Here is a 25,682-nt window from a genome sequence, read left to right on the forward strand (position 1 = left end):
CCTCCTGCATAGCTACTTTTCCCACCTGTCCAGGTGCCAGAAGGGCCTCGGAGGGAGGTGGGGGAATGGGGGTCAGTGAGCTCACCAGCAATTGGTAGGTTTTCAGGGGGTACCTCTAAGGTGTCCTCTGGGTGCATGTATTAATAAATCCATTACTGGAATCAGTGAAGGTTCATTAATACGAGATGGTTGATACCAAACATTCCTATTTTCAGAGAAGCCATCATGTTGCTACGGAACCTGTATTGACCAGAGTCCTGCACATGTGTTTAAAATCACTTCTCTGAACACTTACTATGTCTAAGAATCAACAAAGAAACAGCAGAGGCATATTCGCTCATGCATATATGTCCTCACTTGTAACATAATGCACCCTGCCTTAGGGCTGAAAGGCCTGCTGTACGGGTGACTTACAAATACTACAAGCAGCGTTTAGGGGACATGGCACACAAGTGTGTTGCCCTGTTGTGTTTTCACTTTTGGGAATACTTTGTCATGCAGGCTGCAATGGCAGCCTGCATAACTTTGGTGCGGAGTCCCTTGTAGTAGCACAGTGTGCAGCAGCTTTTAGGGCCCCCCCTTCAGTACCCATTTCCTAGGTACCAGTGTCACCATTTACTAGGGACTTAGAGGTTCTAAAGAGCCAGGTGTCTTGTTTTGGGGAAGAACACTGGCACTGGGGACCTGGTTAGCAGGATCCCAGTGCACAGCAGTCAAAGTTGCTCCTAAAACGAGACAAAGTGTGGGGTGGGTGGGGAGATACTGCAACCAGCAACCCGATTGTGTAGTGGAGTAGAAAGGTGTGGTGTACAGAGGAGCAGAGTAGAGAGGGGCGAGTGATGTGGTGTGCAGTAGAGAAAGAAATGGAGTAGCATAGGGTAGAGTTGAGCAGAATGCATAGTGCCATGGAGTAGCACAGAGTGGTGTAGCACAGAGTGGTGTGGCACAGAGCAGAGTGGCGAAGAGCAAGCGGAGTCATGTACGGTAGAGAGGCGTGGAGTGTAATGTAGTGGCATAGGGTATAGTGGAACGAAATGGTGCAGACTGGAGTGGCATAGAGTAGAGCGGCATAGCATGGTCCAGAGTAGAGAGGCACAGAGTACAGTGGTGTAGAGGACAGTGGCATAGAGTAGCAGAGTTATGTGGTGTGCAGTAGAGAGGAATGGAGTAGCATGGTGTAAAGCTGAGCATAATGTGTAGAGTGTCATGGAGTGGGGCAGAGGGGAGTAGGACAGAGTGGTGTGGCGCACAGTGGAGTTGTGTATTGTAGAGAGGTGTACAGTGGAATGTAGTGGCATACAGTGTAGTTGCATAGAATGGTGCAGACTGGAGTAGCAGTCGAGTGGCGTAGCATAGAGTAGAGTGGCATGGCACAGAGTACAGTGGTGGAGAGCACAGTAACATATTAGCGTAGAGTAGTGCTGCGCAAAGTAGAGTAGAGACGTGTGAAGTAGAGTGGTGGGGAGTAGAGAGCTGTAGAGTTTAGAAGAATGGCACAGAGTAGCACAGCATGGAACGGTAAGGCATGGAATGGCAAAGAGCGGCGTGGCATAGAGCAGGGTTGCATAGAAAAGTACAATAGCGTGTAGTGGCATAGAGTGAAGTGAAGTGGCGCAGAGCGGAGTGAAGTGGCACAGAGTGGCAGAATAGTGTGGTGTGGCAGAGCGGTGTGGCATAGAGAGGAATTGCATAAAGTGAAGTGAGTGCAGTAGAGTAGTTTAGAGTGCCGCAGAGTGGCATGGAGTGTGTAGTAGAGTGGCATAGAGTGACAGTAAAGTGGAGTGGTGCCAAGTGGAGTAGCGAGGAATGTAGTACAGTGCTGTAGAGTGGAATGGCGTGGCATGGAGTAGAGTGATGCAGAATGGCGTGGCATGGAGTAGAGTGATGCAGAATAGCGCGGCACAGAGTGGTGTCACGCAAACTAAAGTGGAGTGGCGTACAGTGGAGTGCTGCTGAGTGGCATGCAGTAGATTGGAGTACAGTGGCGCGGAGTAGAATGGATTAGCGTACAGTAGAACAGAGAAGAGTGATGTAGAGCAGAATGAAGTGGCGTAGAGCGTATGGTATACAGTGGAGTAGAGTGGCTTAGGGTGGAGTGGCATAAAGTGGTATGGTATACAGTGGAGTGGAGTAGAGTGGAGTGGGGTGAAGTAGAATGGTATAGTGAAGTGGCCTACATTAAAGTGGTGAAGAGAAGATCTGCCGAGATTTGAACTGCATAGAAGAGAGTGCAAATGATTAACTGTAAGGAAAACTCAATGTAAATGAAAGCGCATATTTTCTAAGCAAGAAAACCCAATGTAAAAAAATGCATCTTTTGTAAGCATTCTTCAAAATAAAAGCTGCCCTTTTCAAAGCATTTCAAAGCATTCCTCGTATTAATTTTTTTAAGTAGTGTCAGTTAAGGTGAACAAGTAGCGTCTCGATGTTGCAAAAGCATCAACAGGGACAACAGACAGCGCGAAAGCAACATTGCGATGTTCCCTGCAGTGCTTTCTTAAAACATATAAATAAATTCCACATTCATTAATCACATTTTTAGAAAACCCTGAATCTTTCTCGTTGTAAATCCAGTTTTCTTTTGTTACTAACCTTTCGTTGCCAAATGCATAAAATGTAAGCTCTCTAACCTAGGTGTGTCTTTGACACAAACAACAAAGTGAGACCTAAAAAATAACTCAGAGGATGTCTCCAGGTATGGGGCACAGTCGTATAGTAAAGACTGACAAACAGCAGGAAAAATTATCATGATGAAGAAGATCACAGGGTTCTATAACCCATTTAAAGAAAGAAAAAGTTGGGGACCACTACTAAAAACGTCTGCTTTGGTAGTCGAAGCTTTTCCCTCAAAAACAAATTTAAAAACATCTTGAATGTTGGTGGGTTTAGAGCTTCATATCAGTGCATAACCTGAACCTCCATAGGTCAGTTTCCAGAAGAGAAGAAAGGTTATGTTGCCCACACCGGAAGAATGGCTCAGTTAATTCAACTCTCTCATCTAACGTCCACTGAGAACTGGAGGTCACGAGTCTGGATCCTGGCAAAGACAGCCCGGCTTTCCATCCTTTTGAGGCTAACCTGAGTCCCATTAAACTGGATACGAATAAGACTGGTTATTAAAAAGGATTAGAAATGGCAGTACTGTGGCATAAAGCAGTGTATAAATGTATAATTAGTTTCACCTTCATGAGTGGAATATCAAGTAAATACTAGTTGACAACATATATTAAGAGCAAAAAGTATTTTGTGAAGTGCCCCTGGTTAATAATGAAAAACGTCAATCAGCACATTATTAATAGAAGGCACGATAAATTCTGAAAACAGTGTAGCAGATAAAGGTATAAATTGAGACACACTCATCGTTGGCCTACACCAATGAGCTCGCTACGTTCATTAAGTGTAACCACATCTCACAAAGAACACTACATTCCCTACAGATTACACCTTTTGTCTCCACCTTACCAACACTACAAGTGATTTAAAAAACTCACTTAAGTTGACATGGCCATACATATGTGGTGACATAGGTGTTTTCAGGTTACAGATGTCGCCCTGAAGAAGGGCAATTGGGTCTGAAATGCACGGGGGTATGACAATGAAGTTCACCTTTTAAATCTGAAGAATAATTGCCTAGAAAATGAGGACCACAGATGGGACGCTGAATGAAAATTGCACAATTTTTCAGTTGGGAATTTAAAAAATGGAGTGCTTATTTGCATACACATTGGGCGGACGAACTGAGTGAGGTGCTATTACAAGTTCGAAATAAAGGCATAAATTCGCAAGGATACATTTTGATTTTTTTAAAAATATTTTTCAAAATATTTGTTTGAATGTCAACTGAGCTCAAGTATGTCGGGCACTGAGTGAATAAGTGGGATAAGTGCTCCCCGGAACTACTCCTAGCATCAGAAGCAGCTAGTCATGCTCTTGTTTTCTGTGTAAATGGGGCAGCACACGCTCCGAGGCAGCACTACTACGAAGTTCTTGAAACTGTGAAACACGGAGTGCATTATTGGGAAAAAACATTTTTTGCATGGGCACAAGATTGCCATTATGCAAAGGAAATATTGAAAGTGAGAAAAATCTTCCTCCTACTTTGAAAGAAAATGTAAGGTATGATCAACGAAGTTAACCCTTTGAAAATGACTAAAAAGCAAAGCTCACAGTTTCAACCCACAAAGACCACAAAATTATCTTTCTAACCAAAAAAATGGCAAACCAAGCTGCTACTTAGATGTGCTGGTAATGTAGTAGAGTGTTATAAATGTGCAATAATCCGATTAACGGGCATTCTAATGATTCACTAGATTTCAAAACAGATGCTAGTTGCAGTTGCACCTAGTCACAATTTGACATGTATAACCTCAGCTAAAGGCTGATGTGTAAAACACACAGGAAAAACAAGTTATTTACCAGAAGGCTCTCTTTACTGTAGGTTATTCCCCATAATTTCTAGCAAACCAAATATAACAATAATGATTTTCAGTAATATTAATTGTGCAAGGCACTGTGGCTGCATTTAGTGCTAACTGCTAAATAATGAGGACACTGGTTTATTCAAGTACTTAAAGTTATATATGATGAGTTCAAACAAGACTAAAACTGGTCTGGAGTGGTTTGTGCTCCTATTCAGCAGGGATGTGCCGAACTGTTCATGATGGCTGCTCCCTACTGCCTCAAAGTTAAGGCTAATTTGCATATATGGCTGTCCCTGCATGTAGTGAGAGAGCAAAAAAATGATGGACTGGGATAAGGCCTTGAGTAATTACCAGTGGCAGAAATTAATTTAAATATTTCCCATCATTTTTTTGTTTTTGATCACATTATTTATATATGGACTCTTACATCCCTGTATTATACTTAGACAATTAAGAACCATGATTGTAGGCAAAAAGCCTTTATATTGAGAACCATGGGCATTAGCCTACATTAAACCATGAAGCTATAATTGAATAACACTCATGTATGGATGAAAATCATGCAAGGGGAATGTTCTTGGATGCTCATTTCCTGTACTCAACCTGTTCTCACGTAATGGATGAAAGGGAGCAAAGGTCAAAAAATTTGGTGCATGGCCGCTTGTTTCAAGGCTTGTTTGTACCTTTCCTACTATTGCATATTTTAGTGAACCAACACACAAAAAGTGACAAGAGAAAATTTTCTAAAAGCTTAACCAGTTTATTTCCCAAGAAGCAGTGCTCAGAAACCACAAGGCCACTATGGACTCGCGCACATCCTCTCCTTCAGCGGTCCAAAAAACTCACAACTCACTTATATGTCACTTCTGTGTGTTCCAAGCTGCCTGGGAAGAGAGGGGCTTCTGTATACAGCTCTGCCTGCCACATTTTCAAAAGGCTTGCTCGTCTTCTGTGCCTTTGGGCTGTGTGTGAAGAGATACAACGACCCAGGGACCAACTGAATCTCTAAGAAGGTCCACTAGACGCCAAAGGAGCACATCAGCAGATTGAACATAGCCCCGCACCCGAAGAAGGTTAGAGGGGGGCGGAGTCTTAAGAGGTGCCAAGGCCTGGGAATGAAGGTCCCCGGAGATCTAAGACCCGAAAATAACACCTCTGTCCCTCGAGTGTTGGGGGGGGGGGGGGTGAGAGGGGCAAAAGGGTGCCAAACGCCTAACAAGGATTCCAAACCACCAGCCGATGATAAGGCCAGGTGGATTCAAAATTTGCCCCAGGACATTTTGCCACTATTTATAGGGGCCAAGCGCTCGTTCCTTTTTACCTTTTCTCGGTGAGCTCGGCATTGCCTCTGCATTCAGACCGGCCCTCATTTGGTAGAGTGAAGGATTATTTTGATAAAACAGATGAGCTAATGCCCCATTTGTTCCCTTCTCTTCTTTGCCACTGGCCCTTTGCGACATGGAGCACCACAATCCTAAACCTTCATACGAACATCCTGATCACTTGGCAGCCATGTAAAACTCGAGTAGGGCTCTCTGGATATTAGGTAAATGAGAGAGGAGGTACACCGGAGTTCGCAGGGGAGATAATATATAACTTAACAGAAGGCAGATTTAGTTTTTGAGTAAAGCCATGAACACCTGGTTCAATATTACTGATTAGACCAGCGGTTCTGTAACGTTTGACTTTTGTAGACCTCCACTGAATTACTAATGGAACCTCGCCCTAAACAATCTCGAAGATTTCAACCTCAATATAATACAAAAAGATACAGAAATAAGTTTAGGCCAAGCCATTACACACATTACAAAATGTTTTATTTAAATCACAAACATAAAAATATACAAACATAAGTTTAATTTCACAGGGAAGATTGGAACTTTTCAATATTTGGTTCATTTCTGAAAGATGAAGTTATATGCTAGACTCTACCATATCAGTTTGATTTTATTTAGCTCCTAAACTGTGCTCTCCGTTTCCACTTCACAATCACTAATTGTTTTGAGGCAATCAACTGTATATACTAAATTACGCGTGCTGCACTTTCGCTGGTCTCATGAATCAAGAAGAGGATACAAACTTAGTATTTGGCCTTTTCTAATTCCTTCACATTTACTGATTATATTTTTCATTTTTACAGTTTTTCTTATGTGTACATACATAAAATGAATCTACTACAATCATTTAATGTTCTAAATAGACGCAGAGCCCCAGGATTAAGAACATTTTGTTAAGACCAAAGAATTTAAATTTATCGTATCTGTCGGTAGAACCATTAGCACTCTGGGGCTATACAAGGGGAAAGGCATTTGTTACACAATATGTTAGGGGCCAAAGTGAAAAGTGACGCTTAAAATACTAAATCTGTAACTACTACTAAATCAGTATGATCAGTCTGTAGGACGCAGAGACTTGGTAAGTGACAGGATACCACAAGAAGATCTACATGGGACCTGGATAGATGCCTCCCACAATCTGTGATAAGGCAGGCATAAGTAATTTCACGCGAAAAGACCCCTACACTCTAAGCTTGCAGCTGCCAACAGGTGCTGGGATCCACCTATTCAGAATTTAGAAAAGCAGGAAATTGATAATAGGGAAAATAGCATAGCCCAAATATGCCATAAGCAACCCTTCATTTCGAAACAATGTGCCCTCCTCAAGAAGCCCTGATATAACTTACTAAGTCATATCTGAACAGAGATTCAAACAGTAGGAATCTCCAACTTTTTCACAAAACTCAACTGCACACGCTTTGGAGTCCCGCCTATATCGCAGAGAGAATATAAAGCATCCAGTGCTATTAGTAATCCAACCCCAGCCGATGACTGAGGACTCCACACAAGCAAAAGACAAAGCTCCTAAAATCAAAACAAATCTGTCAGTATTAATGATAGCTGCCTCTCCTGATGTACGTCAAAGCAGTCAACAAGTGAAAAAATCTTAAGTCCACAGGTCCTCCCTCTACAGCAGAAAACAAACAGCCTGACTAGCGACAATAATATTCTATAAGAAAAAACAGACCATCCGACATTTTCTACCATCAAAGTTCATGTAATGCATCAACTAAAAATCTCCTTTTGATAAACTACTGAATCCTCCTCCAGACACTGCTGCTTCTTTAAGAGACAGGTCCAAAAATACCAGTCAAGCCGTGCCAGTCTAATATCTGCCCGAACCAAAGGGCACACCTTAAGCTATTATGCTAGAGAAGCCTTCCTATCTCACGCCTTGCAATTTTGACCCAGTCCCTTGATGAGAACTTTAGTACCTGCAAAACAACAAGAGCACATGCAATCTCTTAGGCAAAACTAAACAAGAACATGATACCATCACGATAACCAGAAAGACCGAAATGGGCAAAAGAGAACCAACTGATTATGCATCTTAGTCTTCAGAGTCCTCTTCAACATTCAGCAGGATCTAATCTCAATCAACACCAAACGTCATATCGATGTTTCATCTTAATCAATCAATCAATCAATAATTTATAAAGCGCGCTATGTACCCGTTAGGGTTTCGAGGCGCTAGGGGGGGGGGGGGGTGGGGTGGAGAAGGGTGGTGCTGCTATCGTTCGAAGAGCCATGTCTTGAGGAGTCTCCTGAAGGTGAGGAGGTCCTGGGTCTGGCGTAGTGAGGTCGGGAGTGCGTTCCAGGTCTTGGCGGCGAGGTAGGAGAAGGATCTGCCGCCAGAGGTCTTGCGCTGGATTCGGGGGACGATGGCGAGGGCAAGGTTGGCAGAGCGTAGTTGACGTGAGGGAACGTAGAAGTTGAGTCTGGTGTTCAGGTAGGTGGGTCCGGTGTCGTGTAGAGCCTTGTGTGCGTGGGTGAGGAGTTTAAAGGTGATCCTCCTGTCCACAGGGAGCCAGTGGAGGTCCCTCAGGTGAGGGGAGATGTGACATCGGCGGGGTATGTCGAGGATCAGGCGGGCGGATGCGTTCTGGATGCGTTGGAGTCGTTTGATGTCTTTTGTTGGGATGCATGTGTAGAGTGTGTTGCCGTAGTCGAGTCTGCTACTGACGAGGGCTTGGGTTACCGTCTTTCTGGTTCCTGTTGGAATCCACTTGAAGATCCTGCGGAGCATACGGAGGGTGTTAAAACAGGAGGATGAGACTGCGTTGACCTGTTTGGACATGGTGAGGGCGGAGTCGAGGATGAAGCCGAGATTTCGTGCGTGGTTGGCTGGGGTGGGTGGAGGGCCTAGGGCGGTGGGCCACCACGAGTCGTTCCAGGCCGATGGGGTGCGCCCGAGGATGACTTCCGTCTTGTCGGAGTTAAGTTTTAGGCGGCTGTTGCTCATCCATTCGGCGATGGATTTCAGTCCCTCGTGAAGGTTGGCTTTGGCGATGAGAGGATCTTTGGTCAGGGAGAGGACGAGCTGGGTGTCGTCGGCGTAGGAGATGATGCTGAGGTTGTGCTGGCGGGCCAGTTGTGCGAGGGGGGCCATGTAGACGTTGAATAGCGTTGGGCTTAGTGAGGAGCCTTGGGGGACGCCGCAGATGAGGTTGGTGGCTTTGGAGTGGAAAGGTGAGAGTCGGACCCTCTGGGTTCTGCCGGAGAGAAAGGAGGAGATCCAGTTGAGGGCTTTGTCTTGGATGCCGGGTTAGTAGGGTGCAGTGGCAGACTGTATCGAAGGCGGCTGATAGGTCTAAGAGGATCAGGGCTGAGGTTTCGCCGTTGTCCATTTGTAGTCTGATGTCATCTGTGGCGGCGAGGAGTGCAGTCTCTGTGCTGTGGTTTCGTCTGAACCCGGATTGGGAGGGGTCTAGGATGGAGTTGTCTTCTAGGTAGTGGGCGAGCTGTGTGTTGACGATCTTCTTGATGACTTTCGCTGGAAAAGGGAGGAGGGAGATTGGTCGGAAGTTTTTGAGATCGTTGAGGTCAGCCTTAGGTTTCTTGAGGAGAGGTTGGATTTCTGCGTGCTTCCAGCTGTCCGGGAAGGTAGCGGTGTTGAAGGAAAGGTTGATGATCTTGCGGAGTATGGGGGCGATGGCGACGTCGGCTTTGTTGAAAACGTGATGTGTGCAGGGGTCAGAGGGAGATCCTGAGTGGATGGAGTTCATGGTTTTTAGGGTTTCGGCGCCGTCTACTTGGGTCCAGGTGGTGATGTGGTCGGCGTGGGAGGAGTTGTTGGGGGTGGGGTCTGGCGGAGGTGAGGTGTTGAAGCTGTCGTGGATGGCTGCGATTTTCTGGTAGAAGAAGGTGGAGAGATCGTCGCAGAGTTTCTGGGATGGAGGGATGTCGTTGACGTTGGGGTTGGAGAGTTCCTTCACGATGCTGAAGAGTTCCTTGCAGTTGTGAGCGTTGTTGTTAAGGCGTTCTGTGAAGTGGGAGCGCTTGGCGAGTCGGATCAGTTGGTGGTGTTTACGGTTGGCTTCCTTGAGGGTAACAAGGTTCTCGGGTGTGCGTTCGAGGATCCATTTTTTCTTGAGTTTCTGGCAGGTGCGTTTGGAGGTGGTTAGTTCGTCTGTGAACCAGGCTGTTTTTTCTTTTCTTGGTTGGCGGTGGGTCTCCTGAGTGGGGCTAGGATGTTGGCTCAGTAGAGGATCCATTGTTGGAGGTTGATGGCGGCGGAGTCCGGGTCGGTGGGGTCGGGTGGTGGGTTTTTGGCGAGGGTGTTGGTGAGTTGGTCTTCGGTGAATTTTCCCCAGCGGCGGTGAGGCGGAAGAGGGGTGCGGTGATGTTCGGTGTTTTTCTTGAAGGAGAAATGGACGCAGTGATGGTCGGTCCAGTGGAGTTCGGAGGTGTGGCTGAAAGAGATGTGGTTGCTTGAAGTGAAGAGTGGGTCAAGGGTGTGGCCGGCGAGTGTTGACCAGTTGACGGAGTCCGAGGTTGGAGAGGTTGGTGGTCAGTGATGCGGTGTTGACGTCATTGTTGTTCTCCAGGTGGAAGTTTAGGTTGGAGACTGTGTCGCTGAAGAGGGCTCTTGGTCCTGGAGGACGGTATATGAGGGTTCCTCTGAGGGTAGTGTTGGGGTCCGTGTGAATCTGGAAGTGGAGGTGTTCGGCAGTTTTGAGGGTGTCGTCCGTGTGGGTATGGATCTTGAGGGTAGCTTTGTGGGCGATGGCTATTCCTCCGCCGATTCCGTTGGTGCGTCTGGGGCGGTGCTGTCGAGCAGGTCCCAGAGTTCGATGGCGTGCTTTCGTGCGGCGCGTGTGTTGAGGAGGATGCAGTGCAGGTGGTTTGTGTTGGTTGTTGCTGGCTTCGTTGATCTGTTGCAGGTGAAGTTGCAGGTGCGGCAGGAAAAAGGTCCTTTGGTGTGCTTCAGGCTGGCCTGGAAGCACTCTGTGGAGGGGCCAGGGTTGAAGGCGAGGAGTTCGCTGGCCGAGTAACGAAGGCATGGGGCGCGGGGGGCGCGAGGACCGGGGGGGGGTGGCGCTGGGCGCGGACAGGCGCAGACGGGCTTGCCTCTGGCGCGCCAGCGGCGCGGACGCGCTGCGCCAGCCATTAAGAAGGGAGGGGGGAGGGAGGAGCAGCTGGGAGGCGGGAGGGAGTGGCGAATGGGGGCGAGAGGGGGACGGGGCCGCAGGGAGGCAGCGGCAGGGAGAGAACTGCAAGGGGGAGCGCCCAAAGGGTGAAAACAAGAACAACAAGGCACAGAAAAGTCGGGCACAATTTGAAAACAGTCACAAAAATACACTAATGGCACAAAATACAATCGGGGCTCACCAATCAGAGGGGCACAACGGGGGCAGACGCGCAGGAGGCAAGGTGCTTGAAAAACAATCGAAAACACTTACAGGACGGCGAAAAGTGGCACAATCAGAAGGGGCACGACGGGGGCAGAAGCGCAAGGAGGCAAGGCGCTGAAAATATAGAAAAACACTTACAGGACGGCGGAAAGCGGCACACGGGTCAAGTGAAGCTTGCTAGAGCCCACTAGACACCAGGGATGAGGCGCAGGAGGATGCCTGCGGGTGGAGGAGGGCCTCGAACACGCTAGCAGCAGCGTGGGCGGGGGTCAGAGGCAGGAGACAGCAGATTGGTGCTGCGGACGTGGGGGGCGAGCTCTAGACCTAAGGCAGGTCAGAGGTCGCTCACTCGCGACGCGCAGCGCCAGCCATTAAGAAGGGAGGGGGGAGGGAGGAGCAGCTGGGAGGGAGCGGCGAATGGGGGCGCTAGGGGGGCGGGCCGCAGGGAGGCAGCGGCAGGGAGAGAACTGCAAGGGGGAGCGCCCAAGGGGCGAAAACAAGAAAAACAAGGCACAGAAAAGCCGGGCACAATTTGAAAACAGTCACAAAAATACACTAATGGCACAAAATACAATCGGGGCTCAGCAATCAGAGGGGCACAATGGGGGCAGGCGCGCAGGAGGCAAAGCGCTTGAAAAACAATCGAAAACACTTACAGGACGGCGAAAAGTGGCACAATCAGAAGGGGCACGACGGGGGCAGAAGCGCAAGGAGGCAAGGCGCTGAAAATATAGAAAAACACTTACAGGACGGCGGAAAGCGGCACACGGGTCAAGTGAAGCTTGCTAGAGCCCACTAGACACCAGGGATGAGGCGCAGGAGGATACCTGCGGGTGGAGGAGGGCCTCGAACACGCTAGCAGCAGCGTGGGCGGGGGTCAGAGGCAGGAGACAGCAGGTTGGTGCTGCGGACATGGGGGGCGAGCTCTAGACCTAAGGCAGGTATCAGCTCCACTTACCTCATGCACAGAAGATTTGAAGGATTACAATACGCATATCATCAACCTCCATACCTACTAAATTCATGATTCAAACTATTCTGAAAGACCTTTGCACTTTTAAGGGCCACACCAAACATGAAGCAAGATTTGAAACCTTGATTCAAAAATTACACTTTGATGATGAGCAACTGACCTTTATTGGTGCCAGCAAAACGTTGAAATAAAAGTAGCTCAGTTGAAAAACACAACGAAAGAATAAAAAAAAAGCATCCTTCTACAACAATGGCTTTTCACGTCAAATGCTGCAAAGAAACATCATACTTAAAATCTAGGACCCTCTGCTCTTCCTCTTCTACAAGATTTATAATAGAGATACCCCCATCTGGGTTCACAATAATTATGTGATTAAATGTTTTAAAATAGTTAGAGAAGGCTGCTGGGCATTGCCACGCATAGATACCATGCCTACTGCATGGGTGGTGATAATTTCATACTTCTTTCTTAATACACACCTAATTATGGGTTGCAGAGTTTTCTTTCTGCAAGCTCTCTGCTAAATCATCGAATAACAAGGCACTATTATTATTAATGATTTCAACTATATTTTTGGACACACTCATAACCCAGTTCATATGCACAAGGCATCCTAGAATCAGTATTAACAGCAAGATGTCGGCATAACGTTAGCTCCTTTATTTATGGGACACCAGAACCCATGAAAGAGGCCTGCATTTCCTTGTCCAAGCCCCACAATCAATAATGCCATACTGATTTCTTTTTGATTAGAACAATGTTCAGTGATGTTTGCATACTTGAAAGCCATCACATTTTGTAAAGTGAACCATTTTAGGGTGGTCACCCAGGTTTTTAAGACTCCTCTGCAAGTAATCTTAAACTCTTAGCAGTGCAAACATGGCTTCGGGTCAACACTGTGTAGTCTGATAGCTTCAAATCCTGCTGCACAGACCTATCAAAATCACTGTTTTGACAGATAGGAAAACCGGATTCTGAAAATTACATAAGAATCTTGTGCGCACCTTGCTGTCACAAGGTAGGGTGCACAAGATTTAATGGTGAAACGTGTGACATTAGAAACAGCATGTTCACCAACTGACTAGGCCCAAAACGACATTGTCACTAGTCAGGCTGTAACTGGTACATAGGAAAAGACAAAAAGGACAAAGTATAGATTATAAACGTAAATGTAAACAATTTTATTGAGATTTTCACACAATAACAGTGCACTTCAGGACACACAAGTAGTACTACCACGTTAGGTATCACAAGGCAGCAATACAAATGCCGAAGAAATAAAGCAATGGCGCCTTCCAGTGGGCAGGCAATAAGGAACATAACATACAAGAGAACATGTGTTTTAATCCAATTGTCCCAACCATTTCCCTGACACTCTGGCATGTTTCTTAGAACAACCATGGGCCTCTTACACGAGCTGCTCATGCTGTGTGCACCAGTCCACCCCTCACCTCCACGGCGACAGGGTGGACTAGGCAGGATTCTTCCAGCTGGCAGATATGTCAGACTTGGCCACCATGAGCTCAGTGCCCAGGAAAGCCATGTCTGCCCTCAAGCCCCCACAGCTCTCCAATACCCCGAGCAGAATCATTAATGGCTAGAGTTCCACCTCCCATCTCAGAACATAGGTTAACTCGGTTACTATGGCAGCCCAGTAGACCTGAATCCTAGGGCAGGACCACACCATATGAAAGAAATCGGCGAGAGCGTACGTGCAGCGGGGGCAACCAGCCCGTCCAGTGTTGCCGAGTCGGGGTGAGGTAGGCACAGTGGAGATAATAAGTCTTGAACAGACGTAGACTTGAGGAGATGGTGAGGACCCTAGGGGCCATCAGCACGTCTTGCTAGTCTGCATCCTCTTAAGGGCCCAACCAACCCTTCCAGCGAGTTGATCATGGGCCCCCAGGAATTTGATTGTTAGTGTGCTATATATTTGGGAGATACCCTCTTTGCCCAGAGCCCAGAAGCAGTTTAGCCTCCAGCGGACTGAATTCCAGGAGGGGGGGGGGGCAGGGGGGAGGGTTAGTCTTGAAACAATTGTGCGAGGAGCGCATGCAGTAGCAGTAAAATTATGTGAGCGTGTACGATCTTTGAAGGTCTTGGAAGGATCGCATGTAGGTCCGGAACCATAAGTCTCCGAACGATGCTATACCAATGAGGTCCCATCTCCCAAAGCCTTCCAGGATCACCACCTCCTGCAACCAGGTACCGCGCCAGAGGGGGGTCTGCTGGGTGAGCTGTTTGTCCCAGCGGGTGTGTCAGAGGGCTGACCTCCACGCAAGACCACTCTAGTCATAGCTGGAACAGCAGCAGGAACCAGGGTGCCATAGAGCAGCCCCATGATCTGAGGAAACCCCAGGGTGGTCACCTCCAGTTGGTTGGCGGGAGTCAGACCATCTATCAGTAAACTAGTAGTTAACCATCAGCAGCTGGGAGACAATATAATATTGGTATAGATTGGTCATCCCCAGGCCACCCTCGAATGTGGCGTGCTGGCAGTGAGTCAAAGCCAGGCTGAACCTGGACTTATGCCAGAGAAAGGAAGTTGCAGTTTTGTCCAGAGCACAAAACCAGGTCCACGGTATGGGTAATGGCAAATTATGGAAAACGTAAAGGAATCTTAGCAGAATAATTATCATCATCTTGTATAGGGCTATACGGCCTATCATGTTCAGCGGGAGGGGCTGCCATTTATCGAGGTCCTCCTTGGCCTTCCTGGTCAGGGATCCCAAATTAAGGGACCAGGTAAGTTCTGGATGAAGCGCCACCCAGATGCCTGGGTAATGAAAGCTAAGATGGCGTATGGGGATGACGTCCTGCCAATCAAAACAGTTTTTAAGACACTAGCACTGACTTGGCTGGGTTCAACAAGAGGCCCAAGACAGCCCCATTAAGATGAAGGGTCTGCAGATAACAAAGACCTCTTACCCTGGGGTCTGCCAGATAAAGAAGGACATCATCAGTATATAGAGGGATACAGTCCTCATGACTTTCATCCCAGCACCGACCGCGCACCTGCGCGTCACATCAGAGGAGAAGCGCTAGTGGTTGGATTGTCAGTGCAAAGAGGACAGGAGACAGGGACAACCCTGCAGGTTCCTCTCCGAAGAGGAAAGGCCTTACAGAACACCCTGTTTACCCGAACCTGCATGATGGGGATGGTGTGAAGGGCCCGGTCAAGCCCACAAAAACAGGACCCAATTTCAGCTCGCTCAAGCCCACACCCCAAATGTGCCGAAGTCCACCGAATTGAAGGCCTCATAGAAATCTATGAGGAGCAAAGACAAATTGCCTGGGAGTTGGTGACGGTGGGCCAGGGCCACATGGAAGCACCAAAGGCAGTGATGTGTGCTACGAGCATGCATAAAGCCCACTGATCTGGATGGATGGATGGCTGGCTGTGTGGAAAGAACACGTTTGAGACAGGTTGCCAGAAGTGTGGCAAATACCTTGATCTCGCCATTAATGATGGAAATTGCATGATAGAGCAGGAGGTGGAAGGGGCTGATGACACTACGGTGGCTGCATCTATTTCGGACAGGAAGGCACCAGTCTGCTCTACCTCCTCATTGAGGGCCAGGAGGTGGAGAATCCCAATATTTAGAAATTTAGCATACTACGCCACGGGGAAGACGTCCGGGCCAGGGGCATAGAGGCGGCCTTAATAGTGCACAAATTTACTAGCTATGTCAGAAGGTTGGTAGGCAGGCCTCCAGCAGGGAAATGTGGAGGGATTGGGCATGCTCCATCGCTCAAATTTGCCCCTTGGCATAACCCCTGATAGTTGCTTTGCCAGCAGCCTATAAGGTATCAGGCAAGCTGAAAGAACCCTCACTGCACTGGAGATATACCTCCAGGTCCTCACCGAGGGCTTGAGTGTAGGCTGTGTCCTGGAGATACCAAGCATTGACGCCACATGGAGCTTAGGCTTCCCTTGGTGGAGCAAAGATGAAGTAGAGGAGCGTACCCAGATATCCCAAAAGGAGGGATCTCGAGGCTTGATTCCATACGAAAATCTGAGGCTGGCATGAAGATATGGTCAATACAAGAACGGGTGAGGTGGGCTGCTGAGGTGTGTGTAAATTGGAGTTGGTGAAGATTCCACACCCGCCAGATATTGCAAAGCCCCAGGGTCGTGGTCCAGTCAGAAAGGTGGAGCGCCGTAGCTTGCCGGGATACAGAGGTGGGGCCGATGGGGTCCACTTTGGGAGCAAGGACTACATTGAAATCTCCACCATTGATCGTAAGACCTGGTTAGAGATCAAGAAGAACTGCAGAGATGTTGTGAAGGAAAGTGTCTAGAGATGCTTGGGGTGCCAAGACGCAAACTAAAGTGACAGGTTGGACCTCGACTGTGCAAGAGATGGCAAGACTGTGCCCTGAGGGTCTTTGACCTCCAGAGTACAGTCATGGGGAAGGAACAACATAGTAGGATGACCAACCCCCAGTAGCCCGGAGTAAAGCCAGAATGAAAGACTATCATAGCCTCTGCGGGCCTGGAAGGACAACAATTCCCCAGCAGATGGGTCTCTTAAAGCATCAGGACCTCTGAGGAACACTGATAAGCATAGCCCAGGACTGCTGTCCACTTCATGTGGTCAAGCAGCCCATCAACATTCCAAGACAGGACTCGAAATGGCATTGCTAGAAGGAGGAGTGTGTGGGAGCAGAGGAGGGGCAATGGTGTCCCATCCCACTGAAGAAGTCAGCCAAAGTGTGGGTCAGTGGCGCTTGTCTTGCCGCCACACACTGGAGGCCAGTTGAGAAAAACATGGTGCGTGTGCATGCCCTAGTGCAGCAGAAAAACAAATATGCAAACAATGCTGTTAGAAATGGGGTCTCTAGTTGGCAGAGGTATACACCCTCCACCAGCTTGGCACTGACCAGTCAGGCTTAACTTAGAAGGCAATGTGTAAATTATTTGTGTAAAACTTATTCCATACACAGTGAAAACACAACAAAAAGACACCACGCAGGTTTAGAAAAACTAGAGAATATTTATCTGAATAAAATACTGTTGAAACAAGAAAAATCCAATGTACACAAGCAAAGTTATGATTTTTTAAAGATTAAATCCAGCAAAAGAGCTTAGAAACACTATAGCTCCGACTGGGCCTATCACAGCCTTGTTGACGGAGTCATTCCCAACAATCTGACACCACCAGTGCCGGTCATGGAGTCACACAGACCCCCAGGTACAGTACCTTTTGAAAACGAAGAACAAGGAAGTCTCATGGAGTAGGAAAGAGGCGTCGCTGGAGTCGGAGCGGCATCAGTCCCTTACAGCTTCTGAGGAAAGAGTGTCGGATTAGCGCTGCGAAGCAGGTGGAGGTGAGGGGGGTCGGATCCATCTGGATGCAAGAGGAGTTGATGCGGCAGTGTCCACGATGCATTGATTCCTTGTGATCCCGTAGCATCGCTGGTTCTGGTCTATCAGGTCATCATGTATCCACTTAACAGTGTTGCGATAATCCTGAGTGATGTCAGCAGAGTCGAAGCAACGTCGAACGTGCGTTGCAGGCTGCGGTCATTGCGTGCAGCGAGGTCCACAGAGCAGAAGTAGGCTGTGGCGTTGCTGAAGTGGTTCCGGAGACCCTGGAGTCGGGTACTAGCAAAAACTAGTAGTCAAAGTCTTTGCTCTCTGTGAGACTTCAGAACAGGAGGCAAACTCAATCCAAGCCATTGGAGAGCACTTTTGGTGGAAGGCAGAGTCCTTCAAGCACAGTCAGAGGCCAGTAGGACAGCAGTCGTCAACAGCAAAGCAGTCCAGTGAGTCCTTTGGGCAGCCAGGCAGTTCTTCTGACAGAGTTCAGGTCAAGAAGTGTCTGAGACCCAGTTTATATAACCAAAAATGCCTTTGAAGTGGGGGAGACTTCGAAGAGTGGTTTTGAAGTGCACAGGTTCCCATTTCAGACCAGTCCTGTCTGTGGGGGGTTATCAGTCCTTTGTGTGAGGGAAGGCCACTGCCCTTTGAAATTTAAGTGTCAGGCACGCCACCCTTCCAGCCCAGGAAGACCAATTCAGTATGCAGATGTGACTGAGTGTCCTGTGTTTATGGTTGTCTGCGTGAAATGCACAAGGGAGCTGTCAACCAGCACAGAGCAGACGTTGACTGGAGACAGGCTGTAAGGAACAGATGGTTTTAAGTGCAGTGAACTGCTCACTTTCTAAAAGTAGCATTTCCAACATACTAATATAAAATCCAACCTAAGGATTTTCTATAACCATTCTGACCATTCTAAATATGACCTGGTTACCCCTTTCAGATCAGAATCTGCCACTCAAAAAGTATATGAGGGCAGTCATAATGCTAGTCTATGAAAGGAGCAGGCCTCACAGTATTGGAAAAAAATTTTAGGAGTTTTTCACTACCAAGACATATAAACACATATGTACATGTCTTGCCTTTTGCCTACTTAGCACCCTGCCCTATGGGTTACCTAGGGCCTCCCTTTCATGTGTAGAAAAGGGGGAGTTTAAGGCTTGGCAAGTGCTTTAAAATGCCAAGTCGAAGTGGTAGTGAAACTATACACACAGGCCTTGCAATGGCAGGCCTGAGACATGGGTAAGGGGCTACTTATGTGGGTGGCACAATCAGTGCTGGAAGCCCACTAGTAGAATTTAATTTACAGGCCCTGGGCACATATAGTGCACTTTACTAGGGACTTATAAGTAAATCATATATGCCAATTGGGGATGAACCAATGTTACTATGTTTAAGGGAGAAAGCATATGCACTTTAGCACTGGTTAGTTGTGGTAAAGTGTGCAGTCCCAAACCAGCAAAAACAGTCAGAAAAGTGGAGGGAGAGAGGCAGGCATAAAGTTGGGGGATGACCACCCTAAGGCTGTCAGGTCTAACAGATGCCAAACAAGAACGGAAAACATAACAATACACATTCCCATCCCCCACTAACACCCCTCCACCCCATACTGCCACCCCAGAAGCACCCATTGACCGAAATAGCTATAACAAAAACCCAATGCATTATGAAGTCAGAAGTGGAGTGGTGAATCCCTCCACATTGTAGGATCAATTGCAACCATCAACTTTGGAGACATAAAAGTACTTTGAGAAAAAGGACTGCTTTAAGGTTTGGCTCAAAAAGCCAGTAGTCGGGAGCAGCACCTTGCGCCGCCCCATGCTGGCACCCAAAACAAAGAAGTCAAAGCCTGGGGCCTTGTGAAAGGTCCGTGTCTGCCAGCAGGTTGGCAGAAGGCATTGAAGTTAGGCATTGAAGTTACGGCAGAAAGTTCCTCCTGAATCAATGATGATTTCACCGCATTGATAACGGCCTTGGAGCAGACCGGTGACTTGGAGAGGTCTCGCGGGGAGGGAGACCTATCAGAAAATGTGGATCTTTTTGTGCAGCACCCTAGGCTTGAACAGGCCTGGGCCAGTGCAGGGGGTCCTTTCTACTGACAGGTGGCCAGCCTGGTGAGTGGGCGTTCTTCAGTGAGCCATGTCCAGGCCAACACTTGAATCACGAAAATATGGGATCTGTTTGCAAAAACAATCCGAGGTCTGGCCAGGAATAATAGGGGAGGTCAAAGGCACAGAGTTTCTGCTTGACCACTAGGTATGACCAGCGTTGTTGCTCCACTTTGTTGGTGTAATCAGGAAAAATTAACACTTCTGGGCAGGACTCAGTCTTTCGCAGGATCGCATCTCTGTCCTTAAAGTTAAGGATGCAGTCTATTACGAGCCTGTGTAACGCCACCCCCCCCTCGGGGGCAGTCTGGGGGACAAGGCTCTGTGGCCCTCGCTAATGGCAAACCAAGGGGAGAGTTGACCCAGTGCCATCCTGGCTCTGATCCATGTTTCCAGAAAATCTGCGACCTGTGGTGGCTCACTGCCTTCCAGGATCCAAATGAGGCAGATGTTGTTGCATCAGGATCGGTTCTCTGCATCCTCTGCGTGACAATGAAGTTCTGTTGTGCACACAAGGAGGCCAGATATTTGGGATTTTAAGGTGCTCACATCATCCTCCGCTATCACGAGACAGGATTCGGCCTCTGCAATCATAGCTGTGGCGTTGCACAAGTCTTGGCATAGGAGGGCTATGTCTACTCGAACGTCCTCTTTGTTATCCTTCAAGGTGGCCTGGGAGGTCTGGCAGGCCTGGAGAAAAGTGACCAGGTCTCCCTCTGAGGAGGGTGTCCCATTTGTGCCGCCCCCTTCCTGCCAACCCGAAGCAAGCCTGTGATGTACAGATCTATTTGGTTTTGGGACACTGCTGGGCGGAGGGATCGGTCTTTGCCCATTGTACCACAGACTCTGGTGGTTCCACACTGATGGGAGCCCAGCCCGCTTGCCACAGGATAAGGGCAGCACCAGCAGCAGGGCCCTGAAAGAAATGTTCAGTTTCAGAGAGACTGGAGGGCCGGTGTCACCAACAGCAGAAAGAACAGGAAAGAGGAAGGGGGTCAGCCAGCACAGTGGGAGCGAGCACCGAGGGAAAACGGGAACTAAATAAATAAGGCGACGGGGGGGCGGGCTGCAGTGGGCCAGCCCATCCTGCACCCTACCGCTGGTCTAGGTTGGGCAGCACAGTGGCAGTTGGTGCAGAAATACCCCTATTGGGAGGGGGAAATGTGAAAGAGGGCCCAAACCTTGCTAACGAAGAGGGCACTGCTGCAGCAGTAAAGAAAGTTGGGGGGGAGTGGGGGGCGGTGAGGGCCTCCCCCCACCCTTAATACACTCCTCATCCATTGGTCGGCACGGTCAGGGCAGGGTGTCCATGGGTATCCCCAGCGGCAGGGCCCTAACCAATAGTGCCCGCCCCACCGAAGTGCAAGCTGAGGATCACTCTCCCCGCCGTCAGTTGACATCCTTGGTGGGGCACAGTGCACAGCCAGGAAGGGGGCGGGCACAACAGGGCAATTATGACAGATGTATCAAGCTTTTTTACAATGTATGAAAGGCATTCGCAGTGCAATCGGTAATAGCATTTGCAAATTTTAAGAAATCGCTATTTCCGAATCGCAAAAATCATACATACCATTTTGCCTTTCTTAAATAGCGATTTCTTAAAATTCACTATTTAAGAAACGCAAATCGGCTATTTGATACATCTGGCCCTATATTCTTGACAAGAGGATACCAAACGGGGCAAACTTGTTGAAAGGGGAGCCCACAATGACTGTAACCCCTTCTAAAACCAAGCTGAATGAATAGTAACATTTGTACTTTTTTCCCCAGCCCTTTCAATAAAGTTTTAACATAAACCTTCTCTCCACTCCTTACAATAACTAGACAGAAATCTTCAGGGGTGTTTGTATTATCTTTTTAAATTTAGGGTGCAAGACTGAATCAGAAATAGAGTAATTCCCGACAAGTTGAACATAAAATGTCAATCTAGGCACTAAAGCTCAGCCACTCTTTCATGCGCCACTTTCCACACTATTTCAGTTAGGGTTCTTGAGTTGTAGACCAAGCATAATTGGGGTCAAACATAGTCCTCAGTAACCTGAAGATTAAAAGATTAGGGTCCTATCATGACCTATGTTGTTGTGGTAGCATCATAGGATAGAGATATTAAGTGTTGAATTAATTCCTCTACTAGGTTGAAGTTTATTGCAAGATGGTCTTGTATTCCGTCAGTCATTAATTCTCAGAATTGTTTTGGTTCTCTACGATAGGTACAATGTAATACTTCATGTCATCTCTAGCAGCAGAATGATTTTTTAGCATCCCATATATCTTTTTAAAGACATTCACTGCTTTGCCCATATCCTTGGCCAAAGATTGTCAACAATTAAACTTTTCCCTAAGTTGTAGAAAAGTGGTTCCCAACCTTCTGACGACCCCCACTTTATCATTACTGGAGCCCGGGGACCCCCACTGACTATTGGAATCCAGGGACCCCACTCCCCCAATGGGCCATTACTGAGTTGGGGACCTAATCTATTAATATTATTTATTTTTTTAAGCAGCCACGGACCCCCCCCCCCCCCCCCGAGGAGGCTTTGTGGACCTCAGGTTGGGAACCACTGAGTATATCAGGTGTTCGCTCTGCAACCTCAGTCTATTCAAGGGATGCGGCCTAAACTTAAAAAGACCGAGCTACAGGAATGTTTTGACATGTTTACTTTCAGACTTATCAGCATCTCATTCCACTAAAAGATTAATGTGTATGCGTACGTTTGGAATCTAGTTATTATAACGTTCCCAAATAGATTGAGACAAAGTACAACAGTGCCAGCTAGATCACCAGGAGGATAGTAGCTACACAGGACTCACACCTTCAGGTAAAATTGTGCTAGGTGATTGCTGAAGGCTGGGATTTCAAACGAGCATACAATTGAAAAGATTCCGAGCCTCACAAATGAATAATCTTTAAAATGTCCTTTAATACAGGAAAAATGTGTGGGTGGAAAACATGTCTTTTTTAACTACCAAACAAACATCTGAGTGAGGTGGCTACTAAACTCTCCCAAAACTTTCATGAATCGTGACTATTTTTTAAGGAAGAGAGCTTCATGGGTGTTACCCAAAGGGGGCCTAACAAACCACTTTCTTTGCTGAAACGATAAGAGGGATAAGCATGTGTCATCAGTAACATTTTTAATCTCATCCAAAAAGATTGTCAGAAAATACCTATCCTTTCTTTATCAGGAGGAATGTAAATATTGAACAGTTTTAGCCTAATCCAGTTAAATTCGAAAAACATATTTCAAATTCAGTTTGAGAATCTAAATGTCTGGAAAACTCAGCAAAGATATCATAAAATTACACTTACTCAAAAGAAAGCTTATCAGGCACTTCTAATGATAATTCTGCTTGTGGAATCTTTTGAGAAGGGACAAGTGTAATCCTACTAGATCAATTTGTGCACTTTCCAGTGTACACATTATGGTAAAATACTCCAGGAACTTCATTTCATAGAAATGACCCAGAATGTGTGAAATTCTGCCACATTTCAAGGACATGCAGGAAATCACTGGTATTCTTTTGTGTATTCAATTTTCTATTGTTTTCATCCTTTACGTACTTAAGGGTCATGGAAAGGTTAGCAACATGACAGCACTTGCCACCCATCTAATTACCCTATGTTTCTATTTTTATGTCTTACATACAGTATTTCACCGACCATTTCTTGAGAACGCAATTAAAGCAAGGCCAGCCTTCAGCATTAAATGTATTTTGGTTCATATCCTGCCAACCAATTTACCCAATTTAGCCTTCATAATATCTCTAAAAGGTAAATACGTTCCTAATGCAAGCTTGTGCTGCACATTTGGGCTAAACGATAGCCCTCCTAGGCACCTCTACGCAGGTCATATTCAGTGTGTAGGGCAGCACGAGGGACTTTTCAATAATAACTGCGAGGAACCCTGCCTGGGCTAATCGAGACAGTAATCCGGGGGGGGCGTAATCCGGGAGGCGACAGAGAGGGAAAGAGGATGAAGAAAGAGAGCGGTAGGACATGTAGCCAGCAGGGCACAGATTAAAATCCAAAGGAAAACTCATGATTGAGATCTGCTGCAGGCGACTAATGCAAACCCCAATGAGAACGTTGGGGGGGGGGGGGGGGGGTTAATGTATCTACTGCAGAGATCATGGTGAAATGCTGGTCACAGGTTCCAATTATGAGACAGACAAGTGGGATATCACAACTAATGCAGAGTTTCTCGCATAACCTCAATTTGCCTGGTTCTAATCAAGGTAAGGTAGCCCTTTTGTAGGAGCAGAGTACATATTTTGTATGCTGGGCCCTGTAAGTGAAAATCCCACAATTTTTTTTTATTTTCACTCCTTTTAGCAATGTCGCCAACCAGGTTCACCCATCCACTGACCCAGTCACCACTATCTTCCCTGGAACTTGGGATCACAGCTCCTATGTATTTTTTATACAGTTCAACCACTCTTGCAATGCTAAAACACTCTTCTCGCAAACATACATGCATTACACAAACCGACGATTTACGAGTTGGTCCTGTTGAGTGCAACACTGAGGTAACTGGAATTTCCCGAACGCGATAATTATTGCACGTATCAGGTTTTATGGAAAGATCTGCGGAATTTGGTGTTTACCTCACTAAATACCTACATGTCCCTGTTCCGACTATGCCCCTTGTAGGTGCGATCTTTATCGTGCCTGGCCATGCGAACTGCACTAGTCCAAGGTTTTTATTTGAATTCTAGTACTTCTATTGCTGTTCTTCCTTTGTAAAACTTAACTACAAGTCCCAGAATTAAAAGGAAAACATCCGAAATGGAGCAGTGTATCAGGTATGGATCTGATAAACTTACCAGCTACTCCTGGTCATTACTGGATATAATCAATATCGCACCACTCGCAGAGTCGCAATTTGAGGCCCCACTCGTTAATAGGTTTGAAGTGAACCAATGTTTGCGGATGGCAATTTGGTAGACCAGACCAAGACAGCACTGGTTGGCAAACAACGCCATAGAAACAGTTCTCATTATTTTATTTATATATATATATATATACACACATACATACACACACACACACATATATACACACCTTAAGAAACTTTTAATATAAAGTATTCACCCAGAACGTTACAATAAAATACATTTAACTCCTCTTTTAACTGGGGAAGTGGCAGGGCAGAAGTAAAATGGCAGATAACTTTGACAGAGAATCGTAGAGGAAAGACTGCCGTAAGAGCTGTGAAAAAGGAGGAAGAAATTATATCCCAGAGAAGAATAGCGAGTATTATTACGGCGGACAAGTAAAAAGTGAATTCGGAAAGTTTGTTTTCCCAATCTGCAGACAGCCATTGCCTCCGTAAACAATCTAACTCATCAGTCTCGCACCCTGGAGCACAATTGCGACACAACGAGTCCATAATATCTCCCAGCCTCAATATCCCAGTAAGTGCAATATTTAATGTAAAACCTCACGTAAGGTTTGACAGTTTTGAATCAACCCATAACCGTGTAATCGGAAAAAGGCGATTCAAATCATTGAGACACAGGGGCAGTGGAAATTAAGACTACGACAGGACCCGATATTTAATCCTAAAATAACAAGACTACACTGCCCCCAAAGGACAGTTCGGTAAAACGCCAGGTCCCTTTTAACATGGCGCTGTAACCAACCATTACATTTCTAACAGTGACAATTTTCGGAATGTCCCTGAGCCAATTTCACCAGGAAGTTAATGTCTCCCGGGCTCCCCCCAGAAACCCCCTTCCCCAACCCCATAACTCCCGCACAGCCCACACTCCCACCTCACTCGTTCCCGCCCTCCGAGGAACACAGCTAGCCACAGGCTTGCAGCAGGAAGTAACCAGAGCAGCGCCAACGCCAGCGAGATGCAAGTGCGAACAGAGAGAGGCATGCCGGGATATGAAATCCGCCTCGTACGTCACAGAATGACTTTATAAAAACTTTCCTATTTCGAAACGATGTCCTAAAATAAAAGTAAACAACTCAATTTATAAAGCGTTAAATCCAATTTCAAAACGATTGTCGATATGTGCTCATTATAACGGGTTGGAAGGGCGTAGGGCAGCAGTCAGTGTCCTTATGAACCTGGGATTTGTATCTTGCAGGCGCCAAATGTGAACCTTCAACCTAATCATGAGACCATAGCTTTAGTTTGAAACTATTACTACAATG

The 25,682-nt window shown here is 47.0% G+C and overlaps 1 protein-coding gene across 2 annotated transcripts in view; it reads right to left on the bottom strand.

The window, feature by feature from the left end:
- Positions 1–25,369, bottom strand: part of PRMT2 (protein arginine methyltransferase 2) — a 298,198-nt gene extending 272,829 nt beyond the window's left edge. For both annotated transcript variants that reach the window (XM_069225499.1, XM_069225500.1), the window contains exon 1: positions 25,292–25,369. The gene's annotated coding sequence lies outside the window, so the exon portion shown is untranslated. The remainder of the gene's footprint in view (positions 1–25,291) is intronic.
- Positions 25,370–25,682: the final 313 nt, after the last annotated feature.

This window comes from Pleurodeles waltl, chromosome 3_1 (assembly GCF_031143425.1).
Source record: "Pleurodeles waltl isolate 20211129_DDA chromosome 3_1, aPleWal1.hap1.20221129, whole genome shotgun sequence".
NCBI classification, from domain to species: Eukaryota; Metazoa; Chordata; class Amphibia; order Caudata; family Salamandridae; genus Pleurodeles; species Pleurodeles waltl.